The sequence below is a fragment of the Taudactylus pleione genome, unplaced genomic scaffold (genome assembly GCF_031769625.1).
Source record: "Taudactylus pleione unplaced genomic scaffold, aTauple2 ptg000967l, whole genome shotgun sequence".
NCBI lineage: Eukaryota > Metazoa > Chordata > Amphibia > Anura > Myobatrachidae > Taudactylus > Taudactylus pleione.
This window is the reverse complement of record NW_028285368.1, coordinates 10,674,941-10,697,221: the sequence shown is the minus strand read 5'-3', so window position 1 is coordinate 10,697,221 and position 22,281 is coordinate 10,674,941. Positions and strand designations below refer to the sequence as shown.

The 22,281-nt window shown below is 37.2% G+C and overlaps 4 non-coding genes and 80 pseudogenes across 4 annotated transcripts; all 84 read left to right on the top strand.

Moving 5' to 3' along the window:
- Window positions 1-205: 205 nt before the first annotated feature.
- On the top strand, window positions 206-324 carry LOC148463062 (5S ribosomal RNA). The gene has a single exon (XR_015874450.1). It is a non-coding gene; the product is annotated as a 5S ribosomal RNA (ribosomal RNA).
- A 104-nt stretch (window positions 325-428) lies between these two features.
- LOC148463061 (5S ribosomal RNA) lies at window positions 429-547 on the top strand. The gene has a single exon (XR_015874364.1). It is a non-coding gene; the product is annotated as a 5S ribosomal RNA (ribosomal RNA).
- A 116-nt stretch (window positions 548-663) lies between these two features.
- On the top strand, window positions 664-782 carry LOC148463060 (5S ribosomal RNA; annotated as a pseudogene).
- Window positions 783-897: 115 nt separating this feature from the next.
- LOC148463059 (5S ribosomal RNA) lies at window positions 898-1,016 on the top strand (annotated as a pseudogene).
- A 351-nt stretch (window positions 1,017-1,367) lies between these two features.
- LOC148463058 (5S ribosomal RNA) lies at window positions 1,368-1,486 on the top strand (annotated as a pseudogene).
- A 116-nt stretch (window positions 1,487-1,602) lies between these two features.
- On the top strand, window positions 1,603-1,721 carry LOC148463057 (5S ribosomal RNA; annotated as a pseudogene).
- A 116-nt stretch (window positions 1,722-1,837) lies between these two features.
- LOC148463056 (5S ribosomal RNA) lies at window positions 1,838-1,956 on the top strand (annotated as a pseudogene).
- Window positions 1,957-2,072: 116 nt separating this feature from the next.
- On the top strand, window positions 2,073-2,191 carry LOC148463055 (5S ribosomal RNA; annotated as a pseudogene).
- Window positions 2,192-2,307: 116 nt separating this feature from the next.
- LOC148463054 (5S ribosomal RNA) lies at window positions 2,308-2,426 on the top strand (annotated as a pseudogene).
- Window positions 2,427-2,541: 115 nt separating this feature from the next.
- On the top strand, window positions 2,542-2,660 carry LOC148463053 (5S ribosomal RNA; annotated as a pseudogene).
- A 116-nt stretch (window positions 2,661-2,776) lies between these two features.
- LOC148463052 (5S ribosomal RNA) lies at window positions 2,777-2,895 on the top strand (annotated as a pseudogene).
- Window positions 2,896-3,011: 116 nt separating this feature from the next.
- Window positions 3,012-3,130, top strand: LOC148463051 (5S ribosomal RNA; annotated as a pseudogene).
- A 116-nt stretch (window positions 3,131-3,246) lies between these two features.
- On the top strand, window positions 3,247-3,365 carry LOC148463050 (5S ribosomal RNA; annotated as a pseudogene).
- A 116-nt stretch (window positions 3,366-3,481) lies between these two features.
- On the top strand, window positions 3,482-3,600 carry LOC148463049 (5S ribosomal RNA; annotated as a pseudogene).
- Window positions 3,601-3,716: 116 nt separating this feature from the next.
- LOC148463048 (5S ribosomal RNA) lies at window positions 3,717-3,835 on the top strand (annotated as a pseudogene).
- Window positions 3,836-3,951: 116 nt separating this feature from the next.
- On the top strand, window positions 3,952-4,070 carry LOC148463047 (5S ribosomal RNA; annotated as a pseudogene).
- Window positions 4,071-4,186: 116 nt separating this feature from the next.
- LOC148463046 (5S ribosomal RNA) lies at window positions 4,187-4,305 on the top strand (annotated as a pseudogene).
- A 349-nt stretch (window positions 4,306-4,654) lies between these two features.
- On the top strand, window positions 4,655-4,773 carry LOC148463045 (5S ribosomal RNA; annotated as a pseudogene).
- A 104-nt stretch (window positions 4,774-4,877) lies between these two features.
- Window positions 4,878-4,996, top strand: LOC148463044 (5S ribosomal RNA; annotated as a pseudogene).
- A 116-nt stretch (window positions 4,997-5,112) lies between these two features.
- Window positions 5,113-5,231, top strand: LOC148463043 (5S ribosomal RNA; annotated as a pseudogene).
- Window positions 5,232-5,346: 115 nt separating this feature from the next.
- LOC148463042 (5S ribosomal RNA) lies at window positions 5,347-5,465 on the top strand (annotated as a pseudogene).
- A 351-nt stretch (window positions 5,466-5,816) lies between these two features.
- Window positions 5,817-5,935, top strand: LOC148463041 (5S ribosomal RNA; annotated as a pseudogene).
- Window positions 5,936-6,051: 116 nt separating this feature from the next.
- LOC148463040 (5S ribosomal RNA) lies at window positions 6,052-6,170 on the top strand (annotated as a pseudogene).
- A 116-nt stretch (window positions 6,171-6,286) lies between these two features.
- Window positions 6,287-6,405, top strand: LOC148463039 (5S ribosomal RNA; annotated as a pseudogene).
- Window positions 6,406-6,521: 116 nt separating this feature from the next.
- LOC148463038 (5S ribosomal RNA) lies at window positions 6,522-6,640 on the top strand (annotated as a pseudogene).
- A 116-nt stretch (window positions 6,641-6,756) lies between these two features.
- LOC148463037 (5S ribosomal RNA) lies at window positions 6,757-6,875 on the top strand (annotated as a pseudogene).
- Window positions 6,876-6,990: 115 nt separating this feature from the next.
- LOC148463036 (5S ribosomal RNA) lies at window positions 6,991-7,109 on the top strand (annotated as a pseudogene).
- A 113-nt stretch (window positions 7,110-7,222) lies between these two features.
- On the top strand, window positions 7,223-7,341 carry LOC148463035 (5S ribosomal RNA; annotated as a pseudogene).
- Window positions 7,342-7,457: 116 nt separating this feature from the next.
- On the top strand, window positions 7,458-7,576 carry LOC148463034 (5S ribosomal RNA). The gene has a single exon (XR_015873941.1). It is a non-coding gene; the product is annotated as a 5S ribosomal RNA (ribosomal RNA).
- Window positions 7,577-7,692: 116 nt separating this feature from the next.
- Window positions 7,693-7,811, top strand: LOC148463033 (5S ribosomal RNA; annotated as a pseudogene).
- Window positions 7,812-7,927: 116 nt separating this feature from the next.
- On the top strand, window positions 7,928-8,046 carry LOC148463032 (5S ribosomal RNA; annotated as a pseudogene).
- A 116-nt stretch (window positions 8,047-8,162) lies between these two features.
- On the top strand, window positions 8,163-8,281 carry LOC148463031 (5S ribosomal RNA; annotated as a pseudogene).
- Window positions 8,282-8,397: 116 nt separating this feature from the next.
- LOC148463030 (5S ribosomal RNA) lies at window positions 8,398-8,516 on the top strand (annotated as a pseudogene).
- A 116-nt stretch (window positions 8,517-8,632) lies between these two features.
- Window positions 8,633-8,751, top strand: LOC148463029 (5S ribosomal RNA; annotated as a pseudogene).
- Window positions 8,752-9,100: 349 nt separating this feature from the next.
- On the top strand, window positions 9,101-9,219 carry LOC148463028 (5S ribosomal RNA; annotated as a pseudogene).
- A 338-nt stretch (window positions 9,220-9,557) lies between these two features.
- Window positions 9,558-9,676, top strand: LOC148463027 (5S ribosomal RNA; annotated as a pseudogene).
- A 104-nt stretch (window positions 9,677-9,780) lies between these two features.
- LOC148463026 (5S ribosomal RNA) lies at window positions 9,781-9,899 on the top strand (annotated as a pseudogene).
- A 351-nt stretch (window positions 9,900-10,250) lies between these two features.
- LOC148463025 (5S ribosomal RNA) lies at window positions 10,251-10,369 on the top strand (annotated as a pseudogene).
- A 116-nt stretch (window positions 10,370-10,485) lies between these two features.
- On the top strand, window positions 10,486-10,604 carry LOC148463024 (5S ribosomal RNA; annotated as a pseudogene).
- A 116-nt stretch (window positions 10,605-10,720) lies between these two features.
- LOC148463023 (5S ribosomal RNA) lies at window positions 10,721-10,839 on the top strand (annotated as a pseudogene).
- A 116-nt stretch (window positions 10,840-10,955) lies between these two features.
- LOC148463022 (5S ribosomal RNA) lies at window positions 10,956-11,074 on the top strand (annotated as a pseudogene).
- A 116-nt stretch (window positions 11,075-11,190) lies between these two features.
- On the top strand, window positions 11,191-11,309 carry LOC148463021 (5S ribosomal RNA; annotated as a pseudogene).
- A 115-nt stretch (window positions 11,310-11,424) lies between these two features.
- On the top strand, window positions 11,425-11,543 carry LOC148463020 (5S ribosomal RNA; annotated as a pseudogene).
- A 116-nt stretch (window positions 11,544-11,659) lies between these two features.
- On the top strand, window positions 11,660-11,778 carry LOC148463019 (5S ribosomal RNA; annotated as a pseudogene).
- Window positions 11,779-11,894: 116 nt separating this feature from the next.
- On the top strand, window positions 11,895-12,013 carry LOC148463018 (5S ribosomal RNA; annotated as a pseudogene).
- Window positions 12,014-12,364: 351 nt separating this feature from the next.
- Window positions 12,365-12,483, top strand: LOC148463017 (5S ribosomal RNA; annotated as a pseudogene).
- A 116-nt stretch (window positions 12,484-12,599) lies between these two features.
- On the top strand, window positions 12,600-12,718 carry LOC148463016 (5S ribosomal RNA; annotated as a pseudogene).
- A 116-nt stretch (window positions 12,719-12,834) lies between these two features.
- LOC148463015 (5S ribosomal RNA) lies at window positions 12,835-12,953 on the top strand (annotated as a pseudogene).
- A 116-nt stretch (window positions 12,954-13,069) lies between these two features.
- LOC148463014 (5S ribosomal RNA) lies at window positions 13,070-13,188 on the top strand (annotated as a pseudogene).
- A 115-nt stretch (window positions 13,189-13,303) lies between these two features.
- On the top strand, window positions 13,304-13,422 carry LOC148463013 (5S ribosomal RNA; annotated as a pseudogene).
- Window positions 13,423-13,538: 116 nt separating this feature from the next.
- On the top strand, window positions 13,539-13,657 carry LOC148463012 (5S ribosomal RNA; annotated as a pseudogene).
- A 116-nt stretch (window positions 13,658-13,773) lies between these two features.
- On the top strand, window positions 13,774-13,892 carry LOC148463011 (5S ribosomal RNA; annotated as a pseudogene).
- A 351-nt stretch (window positions 13,893-14,243) lies between these two features.
- LOC148463010 (5S ribosomal RNA) lies at window positions 14,244-14,362 on the top strand (annotated as a pseudogene).
- A 116-nt stretch (window positions 14,363-14,478) lies between these two features.
- On the top strand, window positions 14,479-14,597 carry LOC148463009 (5S ribosomal RNA; annotated as a pseudogene).
- Window positions 14,598-14,713: 116 nt separating this feature from the next.
- LOC148463008 (5S ribosomal RNA) lies at window positions 14,714-14,832 on the top strand (annotated as a pseudogene).
- Window positions 14,833-14,948: 116 nt separating this feature from the next.
- LOC148463007 (5S ribosomal RNA) lies at window positions 14,949-15,067 on the top strand (annotated as a pseudogene).
- Window positions 15,068-15,182: 115 nt separating this feature from the next.
- Window positions 15,183-15,301, top strand: LOC148463006 (5S ribosomal RNA; annotated as a pseudogene).
- Window positions 15,302-15,417: 116 nt separating this feature from the next.
- Window positions 15,418-15,536, top strand: LOC148463005 (5S ribosomal RNA; annotated as a pseudogene).
- A 116-nt stretch (window positions 15,537-15,652) lies between these two features.
- Window positions 15,653-15,771, top strand: LOC148463004 (5S ribosomal RNA; annotated as a pseudogene).
- A 116-nt stretch (window positions 15,772-15,887) lies between these two features.
- LOC148463003 (5S ribosomal RNA) lies at window positions 15,888-16,006 on the top strand (annotated as a pseudogene).
- A 116-nt stretch (window positions 16,007-16,122) lies between these two features.
- Window positions 16,123-16,241, top strand: LOC148463002 (5S ribosomal RNA; annotated as a pseudogene).
- Window positions 16,242-16,357: 116 nt separating this feature from the next.
- LOC148463001 (5S ribosomal RNA) lies at window positions 16,358-16,476 on the top strand (annotated as a pseudogene).
- Window positions 16,477-16,592: 116 nt separating this feature from the next.
- On the top strand, window positions 16,593-16,711 carry LOC148463000 (5S ribosomal RNA; annotated as a pseudogene).
- A 115-nt stretch (window positions 16,712-16,826) lies between these two features.
- Window positions 16,827-16,945, top strand: LOC148462999 (5S ribosomal RNA; annotated as a pseudogene).
- A 116-nt stretch (window positions 16,946-17,061) lies between these two features.
- Window positions 17,062-17,180, top strand: LOC148462998 (5S ribosomal RNA; annotated as a pseudogene).
- Window positions 17,181-17,296: 116 nt separating this feature from the next.
- On the top strand, window positions 17,297-17,415 carry LOC148462997 (5S ribosomal RNA; annotated as a pseudogene).
- Window positions 17,416-17,766: 351 nt separating this feature from the next.
- On the top strand, window positions 17,767-17,885 carry LOC148462996 (5S ribosomal RNA; annotated as a pseudogene).
- Window positions 17,886-18,001: 116 nt separating this feature from the next.
- LOC148462995 (5S ribosomal RNA) lies at window positions 18,002-18,120 on the top strand (annotated as a pseudogene).
- A 116-nt stretch (window positions 18,121-18,236) lies between these two features.
- Window positions 18,237-18,355, top strand: LOC148462994 (5S ribosomal RNA; annotated as a pseudogene).
- Window positions 18,356-18,471: 116 nt separating this feature from the next.
- LOC148462993 (5S ribosomal RNA) lies at window positions 18,472-18,590 on the top strand (annotated as a pseudogene).
- A 115-nt stretch (window positions 18,591-18,705) lies between these two features.
- On the top strand, window positions 18,706-18,824 carry LOC148462992 (5S ribosomal RNA; annotated as a pseudogene).
- Window positions 18,825-18,940: 116 nt separating this feature from the next.
- Window positions 18,941-19,059, top strand: LOC148462991 (5S ribosomal RNA; annotated as a pseudogene).
- Window positions 19,060-19,175: 116 nt separating this feature from the next.
- On the top strand, window positions 19,176-19,294 carry LOC148462990 (5S ribosomal RNA; annotated as a pseudogene).
- A 116-nt stretch (window positions 19,295-19,410) lies between these two features.
- On the top strand, window positions 19,411-19,529 carry LOC148462989 (5S ribosomal RNA; annotated as a pseudogene).
- Window positions 19,530-19,645: 116 nt separating this feature from the next.
- Window positions 19,646-19,764, top strand: LOC148462988 (5S ribosomal RNA; annotated as a pseudogene).
- Window positions 19,765-19,879: 115 nt separating this feature from the next.
- On the top strand, window positions 19,880-19,998 carry LOC148462987 (5S ribosomal RNA). The gene has a single exon (XR_015874449.1). It is a non-coding gene; the product is annotated as a 5S ribosomal RNA (ribosomal RNA).
- Window positions 19,999-20,114: 116 nt separating this feature from the next.
- On the top strand, window positions 20,115-20,233 carry LOC148462986 (5S ribosomal RNA; annotated as a pseudogene).
- Window positions 20,234-20,350: 117 nt separating this feature from the next.
- Window positions 20,351-20,469, top strand: LOC148462985 (5S ribosomal RNA; annotated as a pseudogene).
- Window positions 20,470-20,820: 351 nt separating this feature from the next.
- LOC148462984 (5S ribosomal RNA) lies at window positions 20,821-20,939 on the top strand (annotated as a pseudogene).
- Window positions 20,940-21,055: 116 nt separating this feature from the next.
- On the top strand, window positions 21,056-21,174 carry LOC148462983 (5S ribosomal RNA; annotated as a pseudogene).
- Window positions 21,175-21,289: 115 nt separating this feature from the next.
- On the top strand, window positions 21,290-21,408 carry LOC148462982 (5S ribosomal RNA; annotated as a pseudogene).
- Window positions 21,409-21,524: 116 nt separating this feature from the next.
- On the top strand, window positions 21,525-21,643 carry LOC148462981 (5S ribosomal RNA; annotated as a pseudogene).
- A 116-nt stretch (window positions 21,644-21,759) lies between these two features.
- On the top strand, window positions 21,760-21,878 carry LOC148462980 (5S ribosomal RNA; annotated as a pseudogene).
- Window positions 21,879-21,994: 116 nt separating this feature from the next.
- LOC148462979 (5S ribosomal RNA) lies at window positions 21,995-22,113 on the top strand (annotated as a pseudogene).
- Window positions 22,114-22,281: the final 168 nt, after the last annotated feature.

The following is a 22,281-nucleotide window of genomic DNA, read 5'->3' as shown; positions in this document are numbered from 1 at the left end:
CAATGTTGTCTGATCTTGGAAGCTATGCAGTGTTGGGCATGGTTAGTACTTGGATGGGAATCCACCTGGGAATACCAGATGCAATAGGTAATTTTAAACTGCTATAACATTCTTTTCTATTACATTTTTCATTTAATTTTTTCAACTTATCAATGAATTTACTTGAGTTAAGAAGTAATAGAGGTCTAAAGTTAAGGCTTTTATCACCTACAGCCAAACCACACTGGACATGCCCAATCTCGTCTGATCTTGGAAACTATGCAGTGTTGGGCCTGGTTAGTACTTGGATGGGAGACCACCTGGGAATACCAGGTGCTGTAGGTAATTTTATATAGCCATAACATTCTTTTCTATTACATTTTGTCAACTTAGCAATGAATTTACTTGAGTTAAGAAGTAATAGAGGTCTAAAGTTAATGTTTTTGAGCACCTACGGCCAAACCACACTGGACATGCCCAATCTCGTCTGATCTTGGAAGCTATGCAGTGTTGGGCCTGGTTAGTACTTGGATGGGAGACCACCTGGGAATACCAGGTGCTGTAGGTAATTTTATGCAGCCTTAACATTCTTTTCTATTACATTTTACATTTAATTTTTTCAACTTATCAAAGAATTTACTTGAGTTAAGAAGTAAAAGAGGTCTAAAGTTAATGTTTTTGAGCACCTACAGCCATACCACACTGGACATGCCCAATCTCGTCTGATCTTGGAAGCTATGCAGTGTTGGACCTGGTTAGTATTTGGACAGGAGACCACCTAGGAATCCCAGGTGCTGTAGGTAATTTTATACTGCCATAACAGTCTTTTCTATTACATTTTACATTTAATTTTTTCAACTTATCAATGAATTTACTTGAGTTAAGAAGTAATAGAGGTCTAAAGTTAAGGCTTTTAGCACCTACAGCCAAACCACACTGTACATGCCCAATCTCGTCTGATCTTGGAAGCTATGCAGTGTTGGGCCTGGTAAGTACTTGGATGGGAGACCACCTGGGAATACCAAGTGCAATAGGTAATTTTATACTGCCATAACATTCTTTTCTATAACATTTTACATTTAATTTTTTCAACTTATCAATGAATTTACTTGAGTTAAGAAGTAATAGAGGTCTAAAGTTAATGTTTTTGAGCACCAACAGCCAAACCACACCGGACATGCCCAATCTCGTCTGATCTTGGATGCTATGCCGTGTTGGGCATGGGAAGTACTTGGATGGGAGAACACCTGGGAATACCAGGTGCTGTACATCATTTTATACTGCCATAACATTCTTTTCTATTACATTTTACATTTAATTTTTTCAACTTATCAATGAATTTACTTGAGTTAAGAAGTAATAGAGGTCTAAAGTTAATGTTTTTGAGCACCTACAGACAAACCACACTGGACATGCCCAATCTCATCTGATCTTGGAAGCTATGCAGTGTTGGGCCTGGTTAGTACTTGGATGGGAGACCACCTGGGAATACCAAGTGCAATAGGTAATTTTATACTGCCATAACATTCTTTTCTATAACATTTTACATTTAATTTTTTCAACTTATCAATGAATTTACTTGAGTTAAGAAGTAATAGAGGTCTAAAGTTAATGTTTTTGAGCACCAACAGCCAAACCACACCGGACATGCCCAATCTCGTCTGATCTTGGAAGCTATGCAGTGTTGGGCCTGTTTAGTACTTAGGTGGGAGACCACCTGGGAATACCAGGTGCTGTAGGTAATTTTATTCAGCCAAAACATTCTTTTCTATTACATTTTACATTTAATTTTTTCAACTTATCAATGAATTTACTTGAGTTAAGAAGTAATAGAGGTCTAAAGTTAATGTTTTTGAGCACAATCAGCCAAACCACACTGGACATGCCCAATCTCATCTGATCTTGGAAGCTATGCAGTGTTGGGCCTGGTTAGTATTTGGATGGGAGACCACCTAGGAATCCCAGGTGCTGTAGGTAATTTTATACTGCCATAACAGTCTTTTCTATTACATTTTACATTTAATTTTTTCAAATTATCAATGAATTTACTTGAGTTAAGAAATAAAAGAGGTCTAAAGTTAACGCTTTTGAGCACCTACCGCCAAAACACACTGGACATGCCCAATCTCGTCAGATCTTGGAAGCTATGCAGTGTTGGGCCTTGTTAGTATTTTAATTGGAGACCTCCTGGGAATACCAGGTGCTGTAGGTCATTTTATATAGCCATAACATTCTTTTCTATTACATTTTACATTACATTTTTTCAACTTATCAATGAATTTACTTGAGTTAAGAAGTAAAAGAGGTCTAAAGTTAATGTTTTTGAGCACCTACAGTCAAACCACAGAGGACATGCCCAATCTCGTCTGATCTTGGAAGCTATGCAGTGTTGGGCCTGGTTAGTACTTGGATGGGAGACCATCTGGGAATACCAGGTGCTATAGGTAATTTTATACAGCCAAAAAATTCTTTTCTATTACATTTTAAATTTAATTTTTTCAACTTCTCAATGAATTTACTTGAGTTAAGAAGTAAAAGAGGTCTAAAGTTTATGATTTGAGCACCTACATCCAAGCCACACTGGATGTGCCCAATCTCGTCTGATCGTGTAAGCTATGCAGTGTTGGGCCTGGTTAGTTCTTGGATGGGAGATCACCTGGGAATACCAGGTGCTGTAGGTAATTTAATGCAGCCATAACATTCTTTTCTATTACATTTTAAATTTAATTTTTTCAACTTCTCAATGAATTTACTTGAGTTAAGAAGTAAAAGAGGTATAAAGTTAATGTTTGTGAGCACCTACAGACAAACCACTCTGGACATGCCCAATCTCGCCTGAACTTGGAAGCTATGCAGTGTTGTGCCTGGTTAGTACTTGGATGGGAGACCACCTGGGAATACCAGGTGCTGTAGGTAATTTTATACTGCCATAACTTTCTTTTCTATTACATTTTATATTTAATTTTTTCAACTTATCAATGAATTTACTTGAGTTTAGAAGTAATAGAGGTCTAAAGTTAATGTTTTTGAGCACCTACAGCCAAACCACACTGGACATGCCGAATCTCGTCTGATCTTGGAAGCTATGCAGTGTTGGGCCTGGTTAGTACTTGGATGGGAGACCACCTGGGAATACCAGGTGCTGTAGGTAATTTTAAGCAGCCATAACATTCTTTTCTATTACATTTTACATTTAATTTTTTCAACTTATCAATGAATTTACTTGAGTTAAGAAGTAATAGAGGTCTAAAGTTAATTCTTTTGAGCACCTACAGCCAAACCACACTGGGCATGCCCAATCTTGTCTGATCTTGGAAGCTATGCAGTGTTGGCCCTGGTTAGTACTTGGATGGGAGACCACCTGGGAATACCACGTGCTGTAGGTAATTTTATATAGCCATATCATTCTTTTCTATTACATTTTAAATTTAATTTTTTCAACTTATCAATGAATTTACTTGAGTTAAGAAGTAATAGAGGTCTAAAGTTAATGTTTTTGAGCACCTACAGCCAAACCACACTGGATATGCCCAATCTCGTCTGATCGTAGAAGCTATGCAGTGTTGGGCCTGGTTAGTACTTGGATGGGAGACCACCTGGGAATACCAGGTGCTGTAGGTAATTTAATGCAGCCATAACATTCTTTTCTATTACATTTTACATTTAATTTTTTCAACTTATCAATGAATTTACTTGAGTTAAGAAGTAAAAGAGGTATAAAGTTAATGTTTTTGAGCACCTACAGCCAAACCACACTGGACATGCCCAATCTCGTCTGATCTTGGAAGCTATGCAGTGTTGGACCTGGTTAATACTTGGATGGGAGACCACCTAGAAATCCCAGGTGTTGTAGGTAATTTTATACTGCCATAACAGTCTTTTCTAATACATTTTACATTACATTATTTCAACTTATCAATGAATTTACTTTAGTTAAGAAGTAATAGAGGTCTAAAGTTAATGTTTTTGAGCACCTACAGCCAAACCACACTGGACATGCCCAATCTTGTCTGATCTTGGAAGCTATGCAGTGTTGGGCCTGGTTAGTACTTGGATGGGAGACCACCTGGGAATACCAGGTGCTGTAGGTAATTTAATGTAGCCATAACATTCTTTTCTATTACATTTTACATTTAATTTTTTCAACTTATCAATGAATTTACTTGAGTTAAGAAGTAAAAGAGGTATAAAGTTAATGTTTTTGAGCACCTACAGCCAAACCACACTGGATATGCCCAGTCTCATCTGATCTTGAAAGCTATGCAGTGTTGGGCTTGGTTAGTACTTGGATGGGAGACCACCTGGGAATACCAGGTGCTGTAGGTAATTTTATATAGCCATAACATTCTTTTCTGTTACATTTTACATTACATTTTTCAACTTAGCAATGAATTTACTTGAGTTAAGAAGTAAAAGAGGTCTAAAGTTAATATTTTTCAGCACCTATAGCCAAACCACACTGGACATGGCCAATGTTGTCTGATCTTGGAAGCTATGCAGTGTTGGGCATGGTTAGTACTTGGATGGGAATCCACCTGGGAATACCAGGTGCTGTAGGTAATTTTATACTGCCGTAACAGTCTTTTCTATTACATTTTTCATTTAATTTTTTCAACTTATCAATGAATTTACTTGAGTTAAGAAGTAATAAAGGTCTAAAGTTAAGGCTTTTATGACCTACAGCCAAACCACACTGGACATGCCCAATCTCGTCTGATCTTGGAAACTATGCAGTGTTGGTCCTGGTTAGTACTTGGATGGGAGACCACCTGGGAATACCAGGTGCTGTAGGTAATTTTATATAGCCATAACATTCTTTTCTATTACATTTTGTCAACTTAGCAATGAATTTACTTGAGTTAAGAAGTAATAGAGGTCTAAAGTTAATGTTTTTGAGCACCTACAGCCAAACCACACTGGACATGCCCAATCTCGTCTGATCTTGGAAGCAATGCAGTGTTGGGCCTGGTTAGTACTTGGATGGGAGACCACCTGGGAATACCAGGTGCTGTAGGTAATTTTATGCAGCCTTAACATTCTTTTCTATTACATTTTACATTTAATTTTTTCAACTTATCAAAGAATTTACTTGAGTTAAGAAGTAAAAGAGGTCTAAAGTTAATGTTTTTGAGAACCTACAGCCATACCACACTGGACATGCCCAATCTCGTCTGATCTTGGAAGCTATGCAGTGTTGGACCTGGTTAGTATTTGGACAGGAGACCACCTAGGAATCCCAGGTGCTGTAGGTAATTTTATACTGCCATAACAGTCTTTTCTATTACATTTTACATTTAATTTTTTCAACTTATCAATGAATTTACTTGAGTTAAGAAGTAATAGAGGTCTAAAGTTAAGGCTTTTAGCACCTACAGCCAAACCACACTGTACATGCCCAATCTCGTCTGATCTTGGAAGCTATGCAGTGTTGGGCCTGGTAAGTACTTGGATGGGAAACCACCTAGGAATACGAGGTGCTGTTGGTAATATTATACTGCCATAACAGTCTTATCTATTACATTTTACATTTAATTTTTTCAAATTATCAATGAATTTACTTGAGTAAAGAAGTAAAAGAGGTCTAAAGTTAATGTTTTTGAGGGCCTACAGCTAAACCACACTGGACATGCCCAATCTCGTCTGATCTTGGATGCTATGCCGTGTTGGGCATGGGAAGTACTTGGATGGGAGAACACCTGGGAAAACCAGGTGCTGTACATCATTTTATACTGCCATAACATTCTTTTCTATTACATTTTACATTTAATTTTTTCAACTTATCAATGAATTTACTTGAGTTAAGAAGTAATAGAGGTCTAAAGTTAATGTTTTTGAGCACCTACAGACAAACCACACTGGACATGCCCAATCTCATCTGATCTTGGAAGCTATGCAGTGTTGGGCCTGGTTAGTACTTGAATGGGAAACCACCTGGGAATACCAAGTGCAATAGGTAATTTTATACTGCCATAACAGTCTTTTCTATAACATTTTACATTTAATTTTTTCAACTTATCAATGAATTTACTTGAGTTAAGAAGTAATAGAGGTCTAAAGTTAATGTTTTTGAGCACCAACAGCCAAACCACACTGGACATGCCCAATCTCGTCTGATCTTGGAAGCTATGCAGTGTTGGGCCTGTTTAGTTCTTAGGTGGGAGACCACCTGGGAATACCAGGTGCTGTAGGTAATTTTATTCAGCCAAAACATTCTTTTCTATTACATTTTACATTTAATTTTTTCAACTTATCAATGAATTTACTTGAGTTAAGAAGTAATAGAGGTCTAAAGTTAATGTATTTGAGCACAAACAGCCAAACCACACTGGACATGCCCAATCTCATCTGATCTTGGAAGCTATGCTGTGTTGGGCCTGGTTAGTATTTGGATGGGAGACCACCTAGGAATCCCAGGTGCTGTAGGTAATTTTATACTGCCATAACAGTCTTTTCTATTACATTTTACATTTAATTTTTTCAAATTATCAATGAATTTACTTGAGTTAAGAAATAAAAGAGGTCTAAAGTTAACGCTTTTGAGCACCTACCGCCAAACCACACTGGACATGCCCAATCTCGTCAGATCTTGGAAGCTATGCAGTGTTGGGCCTTGTTAGTATTTTAATTGGAGACCTCCTGGGAATACCAGGTGCTGTAGGTAATTTTATATAGCCATAACATTCTTTTCTATTACATTTTACATTACATTTCTTCAACTTATCAATGAATTTACTTGAGTTAAGAAGTAAAAGAGGTCTAAAGTTAATGTTTTTGAGCACCTACAGTCAAACCACAGAGGACATGCCCAATCTCGTCTGATCTTGGAAGCTATGCAGTGTTGGGCCTGGTTAGTACTTGGAAGGGAGACCATCTGGGAATACCAGGTGCTATAGGTAATTTTATACAGCCAAAAAATTCTTTTCTATTACATTTTAAATTTAATTTTTTCAACTTCTCAATGAATTTACTTGAGTTAAGAAGTAAAAGAGGTCTAAAGTTTATGATTTGAGCACCTACATCCAAGCCACACTGGATGTGCCCAATCTCGTCTGATCGTGTAAGCTATGCAGTGTTGGGCCTGGTTAGTTCTTGGATGGGAGATCACCTGGGAATACCAGGTGCTGTAGGTAATTTAATGCCATAACATTTTTTTCTATTACATTTTAAATTTAATTTTTTCAACTTCTCAATGAATTTACTTGAGTTAAGAAGTAAAAGAGGTATAAAGTTAATGTTTGTGAGCACCTACAGACAAACCACTCTGGACATGCCCAATCTCGTCTGAACTTGGAAGCTATGCAGTGTTGTGCCTGGTTAGTACTTGGATGGGAGACCACCTGGGAATACCAGGTGCTGTAGGTAATTTTATACTGCCATAACTTTCTTTTCTATTACATTTTATATTTAATTTTTTCAACTTATCAATGAATTTACTTGAGTTTAGAAGTAATAGAGGTCTAAAGTTAATGTTTTTGAGCACCTACAGCCAAACCACACTGGACTTGCCCAATCTCGTCTGATCTTGGAAGCTATGCAGTGTTGGGCCTGGTTAGTACTTGGATGGGAGACCACCTGGGAATACCAGGTGCTGTAGGTAATTTTAAGCAGCCATAACATTCTTTTCTATTACATTTTACATTTAATTTTTTCAACTTATCAATGAATTTACTTGAGTTAAGAAGTAATAGAGGTCTAAAGTTAATGCTTTTGAGCACCTACAGCCAAACCACACTGGGCATGCCCAATCTTGTCTGATCTTGGAAGCTATGCAGTGTTGGCCCTGGTTAGTACTTGGATGGGAGACCACCTGGGAATACCACGTGCTGTAGGTAATTTTATATAGCCATAACATTCTTTTCTATTACATTTTAAATTTAATTTTTTCAACTTATCAATGAATTTACTTGAGTTAAGAAGTAATAGAGGTCTAAAGTTAATGTTTTTGAGCACCTACAGCCAAACCACACTGGATATGCCCAATCTCGTCTGATCGTAGAAGCTATGCAGTGTTGGGCCTGGTTAGTACTTGGATGGGAGACCACCTGGGAATACCAGGTGCTGTAGGTATTTTAATGCAGCCATAACATTCTTTTCTATTACATTTTACATTTAATTTTTTCAACTTATCAATGAATTTACTTGAGTTAAGAAGTAAAAGAGGTATAAAGTTAACGTTTTTGAGCACCTACAGCCAAACCACACTGGACATGCCCAATCTCATCTGATCTTGGAAGCTATGCAGTCTTGGACCTGGTTAATACTTGGATGGGAGACCACCTAGGAATCCCAGGTGTTGTAGGTAATTTTATACTGCCATAACAGTCTTTTCTAATACATTTTACATTACATTATTTCAACTTATCAATGAATTTACTTTAGTTAAGAAGTAATAGAGGTCTAAAGTTAATGTTTTTGAGCACCTACAGCCAAACCACACTGGACATGCCCAATCTTGTCTGATCTTGGAAGCTATGCAGTGTTGGGCCTGGTTAGTACTTGGATGGGAGACCACCTGGGAATACCAGGTGCTGTAGGTAATTTAATGTAGCCATAACATTCTTTTCTATTACATTTTACATTTAATTTTTTCAACTTATCAATGAATTTACTTGAGTTAAGAAGTAAAAGAGGTATAAAGTTAATGTTTTTGAGCACCTACAGCCAAACCACACTGGATATGCCCAGTCTCGTCTGATCTTGAAAGCTATGCAGTGTTGGGCTTGGTTAGTACTTGGATGGGAGACCACCTGGGAATACCAGGTGCTGTAGGTAATTTTATATAGCCATAACATTCTTTTCTGTTACATTTTACATTACATTTTTCAACTTAGCAATGAATTTACTTGAGTTAAGAAGTAAAAGAGGTCTAAAGTTAATATTTTTCAGCACCTATAGCCAAACCACACTGGACATGGCCAATGTTGTCTGATCTTGGAAGCTATGCAGTGTTGGGCATGGTTAGTACTTGGATGGGAATCCACCTGGGAATACCAGGTGCTGTAGGTAATTTTATACTGCCATAACAGTCTTTTCTATTACATTTTTCATTTAATTTTTTCAACTTATCAATGAATTTACTTGAGTTAAGAAGTAATAGAGGTCTAAAGTTAAGGCTTTTATCACCTACAGCCAAACCACACTGGACATGCCCAATCTCGTCTGATCTTGGAAACTATGCAGTGTTGGTCCTGGTTAGTACTTGGATGGGAGACCACCTGGGAATACCAGGTGCTGTAGGTAATTTTATATAGCCATAACATTCTTTTCTATTACATTTTGTCAACTTAGCAATGAATTTACTTGAGTTAAGAAGTAAAAGAGGTCTAAAGTTAATATTTTTCAGAACCTATAGCCAAACCACACTGGACATGGCCAATGTTGTCTGATCTTTGAAGCTATGCAGTGTTGGGCATGGTTAGTACTTGGATGGGAATCCACCTGGGAATACCAGATGCAATAGGTAATTTTAAACTGCTATAACATTCTTTTCTATTACATTTTTCATTTAATTTTTTCAACTTATCAATGAATTTACTTGAGTTAAGATGTAATAGAGGTCTAAAGTTAAGGCTTTTATCACCTACAGCCAAACCACACTGGACATGCCCAATCTCGTCTGATCTTGAAAACTATGCAGTTTTGGGCCTGGTTAGTACTTGGATGGGAGACCCCCTGGGAATACCAGGTGCTGTAGGTAATTTTATATAGCCATAACATTCTTTTCTATTACATTTTGTCAACTTAGCAATGAATTTACTTGAGTTAAGAAGTAATAGAGGTCTAAAGTTAATGTTTTTGAGCACCTACAGCCAAACCACACTGGACATGCCCAATCTCGTCTGATCTTGGAAGCAATGCAGTGTTGGGCCTGGTAAGTACTTGGATGGGAAACCACCTAGGAATACCAGGTGCTGTTGGTAATATTATACTGCCAAAACATTCTTTTCTATTACATTTTACATTTAATTTTTTCAAATTATCAATGAATTTACTTGAGTAAAGAAGTAAAAGAGGTCTAAAGTTAATGTTTTTGAGGGCCTACAGCTAAACCACACTGGACATGCCCAATCTCGTCTGATCTTGGATGCTATGCCGTGTTGGGCATGGGAAGTACTTGGATGGGAGAACATCTGGGAAAACCAGGTGCTGTACATCATTTTATACTGCCATAACATTCTTTTCTATTACATTTTACATTTAATTTTTTCAACTTATCAATGAATTTACTTGAGTTAAGAAGTAATAGAGGTCTAAAGTTAATGTTTTTGAGCACCTACAGACAAACCACACTGGACATGCCCAATCTCATCTGATCTTGGAAGCTATGCAGTGTTGGGCCTGGTTAGTACTTGGATGGGAGACCACCTGGGAATACCAAGTGCAATAGGTAATTTTATACTGCCATAACAGTCTTTTCTATAACATTTTACATTTAATTTTTTCAACTTATCAATGAATTTACTTGAGTTAAGAAGTAATAGAGGTCTAAAGTTAATGTTTTTGAGCACCAACAGCCAAACCACACTGGACATGCCCAATCTCGTCTGATCTTGGAAGCTATGCAGTGTTGGGCCTGTTTAGTTCTTAGGTGGGAGACCACCTGGGAATACCAGGTGCTGTAGGTAATTTTATTCAGCCAAAACATTCTTTTCTATTACATTTTACATTTAATTTTTTCAACTTATCAATGAATTTACTTGAGTTAAGAAGTAATAGAGGTCTAAAGTTAATGTTTTTGAGCACAAACAGCCAAACCACACTGGACATGCCCAATCTCATCTGATCTTGGAAGCTATGCTGTGTTGGGCCTGGTTAGTATTTGGATGGGAGACCACCTAGGAATCCCAGGTGCTGTAGGTAATTTTATACTGCCATAACAGTCTTTTCTATTACATTTTACATTTAATTTTTTCAAATTATCAATGAATTTACTTGAGTTAAGAAATAAAAGAGGTCTAAAGTTAACGCTTTTGAGCACCTACCGCCAAACCACACTGGACATGCCCAATCTCGTCAGATCTTGGAAGCTATGCAGTGTTGGGCCTTGTTAGTATTTTAATTGGAGACCTCCTGGGAATACCAGGTGCTGTAGGTAATTTTATATAGCCATAACATTCTTTTCTATTACATTTTACATTACATTTTTTCAACTTATCAATGAATTTACTTGAGTTAAGAAGTAAAAGAGGTCTAAAGTTAATGTTTTTGAGCACCTACAGTCAAACCACAGAGGACATGCCCAATCTCGTCTGATCTTGGAAGCTATGCAGTGTTGGGCCTGGTTAGTACTTGGATGGGAGACCATCTGGGAATACCAGGTGCTATAGGTAATTTTATACAGCCAAAAAATTATTTTCTATTACATTTTAAATTTAATTTTTTCAACTTCTCAATGAATTTACTTGAGTTAAGAAGTAAAAGAGGTCTAAAGTTTATGATTTGAGCACCTACATCCAAGCCACACTGGATGTGCCCAATCTCGTCTGATCATGTAAGCTATGCAGTGTTGGGCCTGGTTAGTTCTTGGATGGGAGATCACCTGGGAATACCAGGTGCTGTAGGTAATTTAATGCAGCCATAACATTCTTTCCTATTACATTTTAAATTTAATTTTTTCAACTTCTCAATGAATTTACTTGAGTTAAGAAGTAAAAGAGGTATAAAGTTAATGTTTGTGAGCACCTACAGACAAACCACACTGGACATGCCCAATCTCGTCTGAACTTGGAAGCTATGCAGTGTTGTGCCTGGTTAGTACTTGGATGGGAGACCACCTGGGAATACCAGGTGCTGTAGGTAATTTTATACTGCCATAACTTTCTTTTCTATTACATTTTATATTTAATTTTTTCAACTTATCAATGAATTTACTTGAGTTAAGAAGTAATAGAGGTCTAAAGTTAATGTTTTTGAGCACCTACAGCCAAACCACACTGGACATGCCCAATCTCGTCTGATCTTGGAAGCTATGCAGTGTTGGGCCTGGTTAGTACTTGGATGGGAGACCACCTGCGAATACCAGGTGCTGTAGGTAATTTTAAGCAGCCATAACATTCTTTTCTATTACATTTTACATTTAATTTTTTCAACTTATCAATGAATTTACTTGAGTTAAGAAGTAATAGAGGTCTAAAGTTAATGCTTTTGAGCACCTACAGCCAAACAACACTGGGCATGCCCAATCTTGTCTGATCTTGGAAGCTATGCAGTGTTGGCCCTGGTTAGTATTTGGATGGGAGACCACCTGGGAATACCACGTGCTGTAGGTAATTTTATATAGCCATAACATTCTTTTCTATTACATTTTAAATTTAATTTATTCAACTTATCAATGAATTTACTTGAGTTAAGAAGTAATAGAGGTCTAAAGTTAATGTTTTTGAGCACCTACAGCCAAACCACACTGGATATGCCCAATCTCGTCTGATCGTAGAAGCTATGCAGTGTTGGGCCTGGTTAGTACTTGGATGGGAGACCACCTGGGAATACCAGGTGCTGTAGGTAATTTAATGCAGCCATAACATTCTTTTCTATTACATTTTACATTTAATTTTTTCAACTTATCAATGAATTTACTTGAGTTAAGAAGTAAAAGAGGTATAAAGTTAATGTTTTTGAGCACCTACAGCCAAACCACACTGGACATGCCCAATCTCGTCTGGTCTTCGAAGCTATGCAGTGTTGGGCCTGGTTAGTATTTGGATGGGAGACCACCTAGGAATCCCAGGTGCTGTAGGTAATTTTATACAGCCATAACAGTCTTTTCTATTACATTTTACATTTAATTTTTTCAAATTATCAATGAATTTACTTGAGTTAAGAAATAAAAGAGGTCTAAAGTTAACGCTTTTGAGCACCTACCGCCAAACCACACTGGACATGCCCAATCTCGTCAGATCTTGGAAGCTATGCAGTGTTGGGCCTTGTTAGTATTTTAATTGGAGACCTCCTGGGAATACCAGGTGCTGTAGGTAATTTTATATAGCCATAACATTCTTTTCTATTACATTTTACATTACATTTTTTCAACTTATCAATGAATTTACTTGAGTTAAGAAGTAAAAGAGGTCTAAAGTTAATGTTTTTGAGCACCTACAGTCAAACCACAGAGGACATGCCCAATCTCGTCTGATCTTGGAAGCTATGCAGTGTTGGGCCTGGTTAGTACTTGGATGGGAGACCATCTGGGAATACCAGGTGCTATAGGTAATTTTATACAGCCAAAAAATTATTTTCTATTACATTTTAAATTTAATTTTTTCAACTTCTCAATGAATTTACTTGAGTTAAGAAGTAAAAGAGGTCTAAAGTTTATGATTTGAGCACCTACATCCAAGCCACACTGGATGTGCCCAATCTCGTCTGATCGTGTAAGCTATGCAGTGTTGGGCCTGGTTAGTTCTTGGATGGGAGATCACCTGGGAATACCAGGTGCTGTAGGTAATTTAATGCAGCCATAACATTCTTTTCTATTACATTTTAAATTTAATTTTTTCAACTTCTCAATGAATTTACTTGAGTTAAGAAGTAAAAGAGGTATAAAGTTAATGTTTGTGAGCACCTACAGACAAACCACGCTGGACATGCCCAATCTTGTCTGAACTTGGAAGCTATGCAGTGTTGTGCCTGGTTAGTACTTGGATGGGAGACCACCTGGGAATACCAGGTGCTGTAGGTAATTTTATACTGCCATAACTTTCTTTTCTATTACATTTTATATTTAATTTTTTCAACTTATCAATGAATTTACTTGAGTTAAGAAGTAATAGAGGTCTAAAGTTAATGTTTTTGAGCACCTACAGCCAAACCACACTGGACATGCCCAATCTCGTCTGATCTTGGAAGCTATGCAGTGTTGGGCCTGGTTAGTACTTGGATGGGAGACCACCTGCGAATACCAGGTGCTGTAGGTAATTTTAAGCAGCCATAACATTCTTTTCTATTACATTTTACATTTAATTTTTTCAACTTATCAATGAATTTACTTGAGTTAAGAAGTAATAGAGGTCTAAAGTTAATGCTTTTGAGCACCTACAGCCAAACAACACTGGGCATGCACAATCTTGTCTGATCTTGGAAGCTATGCAGTGTTGGCCCTGGTTAGTATTTGGATGGGAGACCACCTGGGAATACCACGTGCTGTAGGTAATTTTATATAGCCATAACATTCTTTTCTATTACATTTTAAATTTAATTTTTTCAACTTATCAATGAATTTACTTGAGTTAAGAAGTAATAGAGGTCTAAAGTTAATGTTTTTGAGCACCTACAGCCAAACCACACTGGATATGCCCAATCTCGTCTGATCGTAGAAGCTATGCAGTGTTGGGCCTGGTTAGTACTTGGATGGGAGACCACCTGGGAATACCAGGTGTTGTAGGTAATTTAATGCAGCCATAACATTCTTTTCTATTACATTTTACATTTATTTTTTTCAACTTATCAATGAATTTACTTGAGTTAAGAAGTAAAAGAGGTATAAAGTTAATGTTTTTGAGCACCTACAGCCAAACCACACTGGACATGCCCAATCTCGTCTGATCTTGGAAGCTATGTAGTGTTGGGCCTGGTTAGTATTTGGATGGGAGACCACCTAGGAATCCCAGGTGCTGTAGGTAATTTTTTACTGCCATAACAGTCTTTTCTATTACATTTTACATTTAATTTTTTCAAATTATCAATGAATTTACTTGAGTTAAGAAATAAAAGAGGTCTAAAGTTAACGCTTTTGAGCACCTACCGCCAAACCACACTGGACATGCCCAATCTCGTCAGATCTTGGAAGCTATGCAGTGTTGGGCCTTGTTAGTATTTTAATTGGAGACCTCCTGGGAATACCAGGTGCTGTAGGTAATTTTATATAGCCATAACATTCTTTTCTATTACATTTTACATTACATTTTTTCAACTTATCAATGAATTTACTTGAGTTAAGAAGTAAAAGAGGTCTAAAGTTAATGTTTTTGAGCACCTACAGTCAAACCACAGAGGACATGCCCAATCTCGTCTGATCTTGGAAGCTATGCAGTGTTGGGCCTGGTTACTACTTGGATGGGAGACCATCTGGGAATACCAGGTGCTATAGGTAATTTTATACAGCCAAAAAATTCTTTTCTATTACATTTTACATTTAATTTTTTCAACTTCTCAATGAATTTACTTGAGTTAAGAAGTAAAAGAGGTCTAAAGTTTATGATTTGAGCACCTACATCCAAGCCACACTGGATGTGCCCAATCTCGTCTGATCGTGTAAGCTATGCAGTGTTGGGCCTGGTTAGTTCTTGGATGGGAGATCACCTGGGAATACCAGGTGCTGTAGGTAATTTAATGCAGCCATAACATTCTTTTCTATTACATTTTAAATTTAATTTTTTCAACTTCTCAATGAATTTACTTGAGTTAAGAAGTAAAAGAGGTATAAAGTTAATGTTTGTGAGCACCTACAGACAAACCACACTGGACATGCCCAATCTCGTCTGAACTTGGAAGCTATGCAGTGTTGTACCTGGTTAGTACTTGGATGGGAGACCACCTGGGAATACCAGGTGCTGTAGGTAATTTTATACTGCCATAACTTTCTTTTCTATTACATTTTATATTTAATTTTTTCAACTTATCAATGAATTTACTTGAGTTAAGAAGTAATAGAGGTCTAAATTTAATGTTTTTGAGCACCTACAGCCAAACCACACTGGGCATGCCCAATCTTGTCTGATCTTGGAAGCTATGCAGTGTTGGCCCTGGTTAGTACTTGGATGGGAGACCACCTGGGAATACCACGTGCTGTAGGTAATTTTATATAGCCATAACATTCTTTTCTATTACATTTTAAATATAATTTTTTCAACTTATCAATGAATTTACTTGAGTTAAGAAGTAATAGAGGTCTAAAGTTAATGTTTTTGAGCACCTACAGCCAAACCACACTGGATATGCCCAATCTCGTCTGATCGTAGAAGCTATGCAGTGTTGGGCCTGGTTAGTACTTGGATGGGAGACCACCTGGGAATACCAGGTGCTGTAGGTAATTTAATGCAGCCATAACATTCTTTTCTATTACATTTTACATTTAATTTTTTCAACTTATCAATGAATTTACTTGAGTTAAGAAGTAAAAGAGGTATAAAGTTAATGTTTTTGAGCACCTACAGCCAAACCACACTGGACATGCCCAATCTCGTCTGGTCTTCGAAGCTATGCAGTGTTGGGCCTGGTTAGTATTTGGATGGGAGACCACCTAGGAATCCCAGGTGCTGTAGGTAATTTTATACAGCCATAACAGTCTTTTCTATTACATTTTACATTTAATTTTTTCAAATTATCAATGAATTTACTTGAGTTAAGAAATAAAAGAGGTCTAAAGTTAACGCTTTTGAGCACCTACCGCCAAACCACACTGGACATGCCCAATCTCGTCAGATCTTGGAAGCTATGCAGTGTTGGGCCTTGTTAGTATTTTAATTGGAGACCTCCTGGGAATACCAGGTGCTGTAGGTAATTTTATATAGCCATAACATTCTTTTCTATTACATTTTACATTACATTTTTTCAACTTATCAATGAATTTACTTGAGTTAAGAAGTAAAAGAGGTCTAAAGTTAATGTTTTTGAGCACCTACAGTCAAACCACAGAGGACATGCCCAATCTCGTCTGATCTTGGAAGCTATGCAGTGTTGGGCCTGGTTAGTACTTGGATGGGAGACCATCTGGGAATACCAGGTGCTATAGGTAATTTTATACAGCCAAAAAATTATTTTCTATTACATTTTAAATTTAATTTTTTCAACTTCTCAATGAATTTACTTGAGTTAAGAAGTAAAAGAGGTCTAAAGTTTATGATTTGAGCACCTACATCCAAGCCACACTGGATGTGCCCAATCTCGTCTGATCGTGTAAGCTATGCAGTGTTGGGCCTGGTTAGTTCTTGGATGGGAGATCACCTGGGAATACCAGGTGCTGTAGGTAATTTAATGCAGCCATAACATTCTTTTCTATTACATTTTAAATTTAATTTTTTCAACTTCTCAATGAATTTACTTGAGTTAAGAAGTAAAAGAGGTATAAAGTTAATGTTTGTGAGCACCTACAGACAAACCACGCTGGACATGCCCAATCTTGTCTGAACTTGGAAGCTATGCAGTGTTGTGCCTGGTTAGTACTTGGATGGGAGACCACCTGGGAATACCAGGTGCTGTAGGTAATTTTATACTGCCATAACTTTCTTTTCTATTACATTTTATATTTAATTTTTTCAACTTATCAATGAATTTACTTGAGTTAAGAAGTAATAGAGGTCTAAAGTTAATGTTTTTGAGCACCTACAGCCAAACCACACTGGACATGCCCAATCTCGTCTGATCTTGGAAGCTATGCAGTGTTGGGCCTGGTTAGTACTTGGATGGGAGACCACCTGCGAATACCAGGTGCTGTAGGTAATTTTAAGCAGCCATAACATTCTTTTCTATTACATTTTACATTTAATTTTTTCAACTTATCAATGAATTTACTTGAGTTAAGAAGTAATAGAGGTCTAAAGTTAATGCTTTTGAGCACCTACAGCCAAACAACACTGGGCATGCACAATCTTGTCTGATCTTGGAAGCTATGCAGTGTTGGCCCTGGTTAGTATTTGGATGGGAGACCACCTGGGAATACCACGTGCTGTAGGTAATTTTATATAGCCATAACATTCTTTTCTATTACATTTTAAATTTAATTTTTTCAACTTATCAATGAATTTACTTGAGTTAAGAAGTAATAGAGGTCTAAAGTTAATGTTTTTGAGCACCTACAGCCAAACCACACTGGATATGCCCAATCTCGTCTGATCGTAGAAGCTATGCAGTGTTGGGCCTGGTTAGTACTTGGATGGGAGACCACCTGGGAATACCAGGTGTTGTAGGTAATTTAATGCAGCCATAACATTCTTTTCTATTACATTTTACATTTATTTTTTTCAACTTATCAATGAATTTACTTGAGTTAAGAAGTAAAAGAGGTATAAAGTTAATGTTTTTGAGCACCTACAGCCAAACCACACTGGACATGCCCAATCTCGTCTGATCTTGGAAGCTATGTAGTGTTGGGCCTGGTTAGTATTTGGATGGGAGACCACCTAGGAATCCCAGGTGCTGTAGGTAATTTTTTACTGCCATAACAGTCTTTTCTATTACATTTTACATTTAATTTTTTCAAATTATCAATGAATTTACTTGAGTTAAGAAATAAAAGAGGTCTAAAGTTAACGCTTTTGAGCACCTACCGCCAAACCACACTGGACATGCCCAATCTCGTCAGATCTTGGAAGCTATGCAGTGTTGGGCCTTGTTAGTATTTTAATTGGAGACCTCCTGGGAATACCAGGTGCTGTAGGTAATTTTATATAGCCATAACATTCTTTTCTATTACATTTTACATTACATTTTTTCAACTTATCAATGAATTTACTTGAGTTAAGAAGTAAAAGAGGTCTAAAGTTAATGTTTTTGAGCACCTACAGTCAAACCACAGAGGACATGCCCAATCTCGTCTGATCTTGGAAGCTATGCAGTGTTGGGCCTGGTTACTACTTGGATGGGAGACCATCTGGGAATACCAGGTGCTATAGGTAATTTTATACAGCCAAAAAATTCTTTTCTATTACATTTTACATTTAATTTTTTCAACTTCTCAATGAATTTACTTGAGTTAAGAAGTAAAAGAGGTCTAAAGTTTATGATTTGAGCACCTACATCCAAGCCACACTGGATGTGCCCAATCTCGTCTGATCGTGTAAGCTATGCAGTGTTGGGCCTGGTTAGTTCTTGGATGGGAGATCACCTGGGAATACCAGGTGCTGTAGGTAATTTAATGCAGCCATAACATTCTTTTCTATTACATTTTAAATTTAATTTTTTCAACTTCTCAATGAATTTACTTGAGTTAAGAAGTAAAAGAGGTATAAAGTTAATGTTTGTGAGCACCTACAGACAAACCACACTGGACATGCCCAATCTCGTCTGAACTTGGAAGCTATGCAGTGTTGTACCTGGTTAGTACTTGGATGGGAGACCACCTGGGAATACCAGGTGCTGTAGGTAATTTTATACTGCCATAACTTTCTTTTCTATTACATTTTATATTTAATTTTTTCAACTTATCAATGAATTTACTTGAGTTAAGAAGTAATAGAGGTCTAAATTTAATGTTTTTGAGCACCTACAGCCAAACCACACTGGGCATGCCCAATCTTGTCTGATCTTGGAAGCTATGCAGTGTTGGCCCTGGTTAGTACTTGGATGGGAGACCACCTGGGAATACCACGTGCTGTAGGTAATTTTATATAGCCATAACATTCTTTTCTATTACATTTTAAATATAATTTTTTCAACTTATCAATGAATTTACTTGAGTTAAGAAGTAATAGAGGTCTAAAGTTAATGTTTTTGAGCACCTACAGCCAAACCACACTGGATATGCCCAATCTCGTCTGATCGTAGAAGCTATGCAGTGTTGGGCCTGGTTAGTACTTGGATGGGAGACCACCTGGGAATACCAGGTGCTGTAGGTAATTTAATGCAGCCATAACATTCTTTTCTATTACATTTTACATTTAATTTTTTCAACTTATCAATGAATTTACTTGAGTTAAGAAGTAAAAGAGGTATAAAGTTAATGTTTTTGAGCACCTACAGCCAAACCACACTGGACATGCCCAATCTCGTCTGATCTTGGAAGCTATGCAGTGTTGGACCTGGTTAATACTTGGATGGGAGACCACTTAGGAATCCCAGGTGTTGTAGGTAATTTTATACTGCCATAACAGTCTTTTCTAATACATTTTACTTTTAATTTTTTCAACTTATCAATGAATTTACTTGAGTTAAGAAGTAATAGAGGTCTAAAGTTAAGGCTTTTAGCACCTACAGCCAAACCACACTGGACATGCCCAATCTCGTCTGATCTTGGAAACTATGCAGTGTTGGGCCTGGTTAGTACTTGGATGGGAGACCACCTGGGAATACCAGGTGCTGTAGGTAATTTTATATAGCCATAACATTCTTTTCTGTTACATTTTACATTACATTATTTCAACTTAGCAATGAATTTACATGAGTTAAGAAGTAAAAGAGGTCTAAAGTTAATATTTTTCAGCACCTATAGCCAAACCACACTGGACATGGCCAATGTCGTCTGATCTTGGAAGCTATGCAGTGTTGGGCATGATTAGTACTTGGATGGGAATCCACCTGGGAATACCAGGTGCTATAGGTAATTTTATACTGCCATAACATTCTTTTCTATTACATTTTACATTTCATTTTTTTCAACTTATCAATGAATTTACTTGAGTTAAGAAGTAATAGAGGTCTAAAGTTAATCTGTTTGAACACCTACAGCCAAACCACACTGGACATGTCCAATCTCGTCGGATCTTGGAAACTATGCAGTGTTGGTCCTGGTTAGTACTTGGATGGGAGACCACCTAGGAATACCAGGTGCTGTAGGTAATTTTATTCTGCCATAACAGTCTTATCTATTACCTTTTACATTTAATTTTTCCAAATTATCAATGAATTTACTTGAGTAAAGAAGTAAAAGAGGTCTACAGTTAATGTTTTTGAGGGCCTACAGCCAAACCACACTGGACACGCCCAATCTCGTCTGATCTTGGACTCTATGCCGTGTTGGGCCTGGTAAGTACTTGGATGGGAGAACACCTGGGAATACCAGGTGCTGTACATGATTTTATACTGCCATAACATTCTTTTCTATTACATTTTACATTTAATTTTTTCAACTTATCAATGAATTTACTTGAGTTAAGAAGTAATAGAGGTCTAAAGTTAATATTTTTGAGCACCAACAGCCAAACCACACTGGATATGCCCAATCTCGTCTGATCGTAGAAGCTATGCAGTGTTGGGCCTGGTTAGTACTTTGATGGGAGACCACCTGGGAATACCAGGTGCTGTAGGTAATTTAATGCAGCCATAACATTCTTTTCTATTACATTTTACATTTAATTTTTTCAACTTATCAATGAATTTACTTGAGTTAAGAAGGAAAAGAGGTATAAAGTTAATGTTTTTGAGCACCTACAGCCAAACCACACTGGACATGCCCAATCTCGTCTGATCTTGGAAGCTATGCAGTGTTGGACCTGGTTAATACTTGGATGGGAGACCACCTAGGAATCCCAGGTGCTGTAGGTAATTTTATACTGCCATAACAGTCTTTTCTAATACATTTTACATTTATTTTTTTCAACTTATCAATGAATTTACTTGAGTTAAGAAGTAATAGAGGTCTAAAGTTAAGGCTTTTAGCACCTACAGCCAAACCACTATGGACATGCCCAATCTCGTCTGATCTTGGAAACTATGCAGTGTTGGGCCTGGTTAGTACTTGGATGGGAGACCACCTGGGAATACCAGGTGCTGTAGGTAATTTTATGCAGCCATAACATTCTTTTCTATTACATTTTACATTACATTATTTCAACTTATCAATGAATTTACTTTAGTTAAGAAGTAATAGAGGTCTAAAGTTAATGTTTTTGAGCACCTACAGCCAAACCACACTGGACATGCCCAATCTTGTCTGATCTTGGAAGCTATGCAGTGTTGGGCCTGGTTAGTACTTGGATGGGAGACCACCTGGGAATACCAGGTGCTGTAGGTAATTTAATGCAGCCATAACATTCTTTTCTATTACATTTTACATTTAATTTTTTCAACTTATCAATGAATTTACTTGAGTTAAGAAGTAAAAGAGGTATAAAGTTAATGTTTTTGAGCACCTACAGCCAAACCACACTGGATATGCCCAGTCTCGTCTGATCTTGGAAGCTATGCAGTGTTGGGCCTGGTTAGTACTTGGATGGGAGACCACCTGGGGATACCAGGTGCTGTAGGTAATTTTATGCAGCCATAACATTCTTTTCTATTACATTTTACATTTAATTTTTTCAACTTATCAATGAATTTACTTGAGTTAAGAAGTAAAAGAGGTATAAAGTTAATGTTTTTGAGCACCTACAGCCAAACCACACTGGATATGCCCAATCTCGTCTGATCTTGAAAGCTATACAGTGTTGGGCCTGGTTAGTTCTTGGATGGGAGACCACCTGGGAATACCAGGTGCTGTAGGTAATTTTATATAGCCATAACATTCTTTTCTGTTACATTTTACATTACATTTTTTCAACTTAGCAATGAATTTACTTGAGTTAAGAAGTAAAAGAGGTCTAAAGTTAATATTTTTCAGCACCTATAGCCAAACCACACTGGACATGGCCAATGTTGTCTGATCTTGGAAGC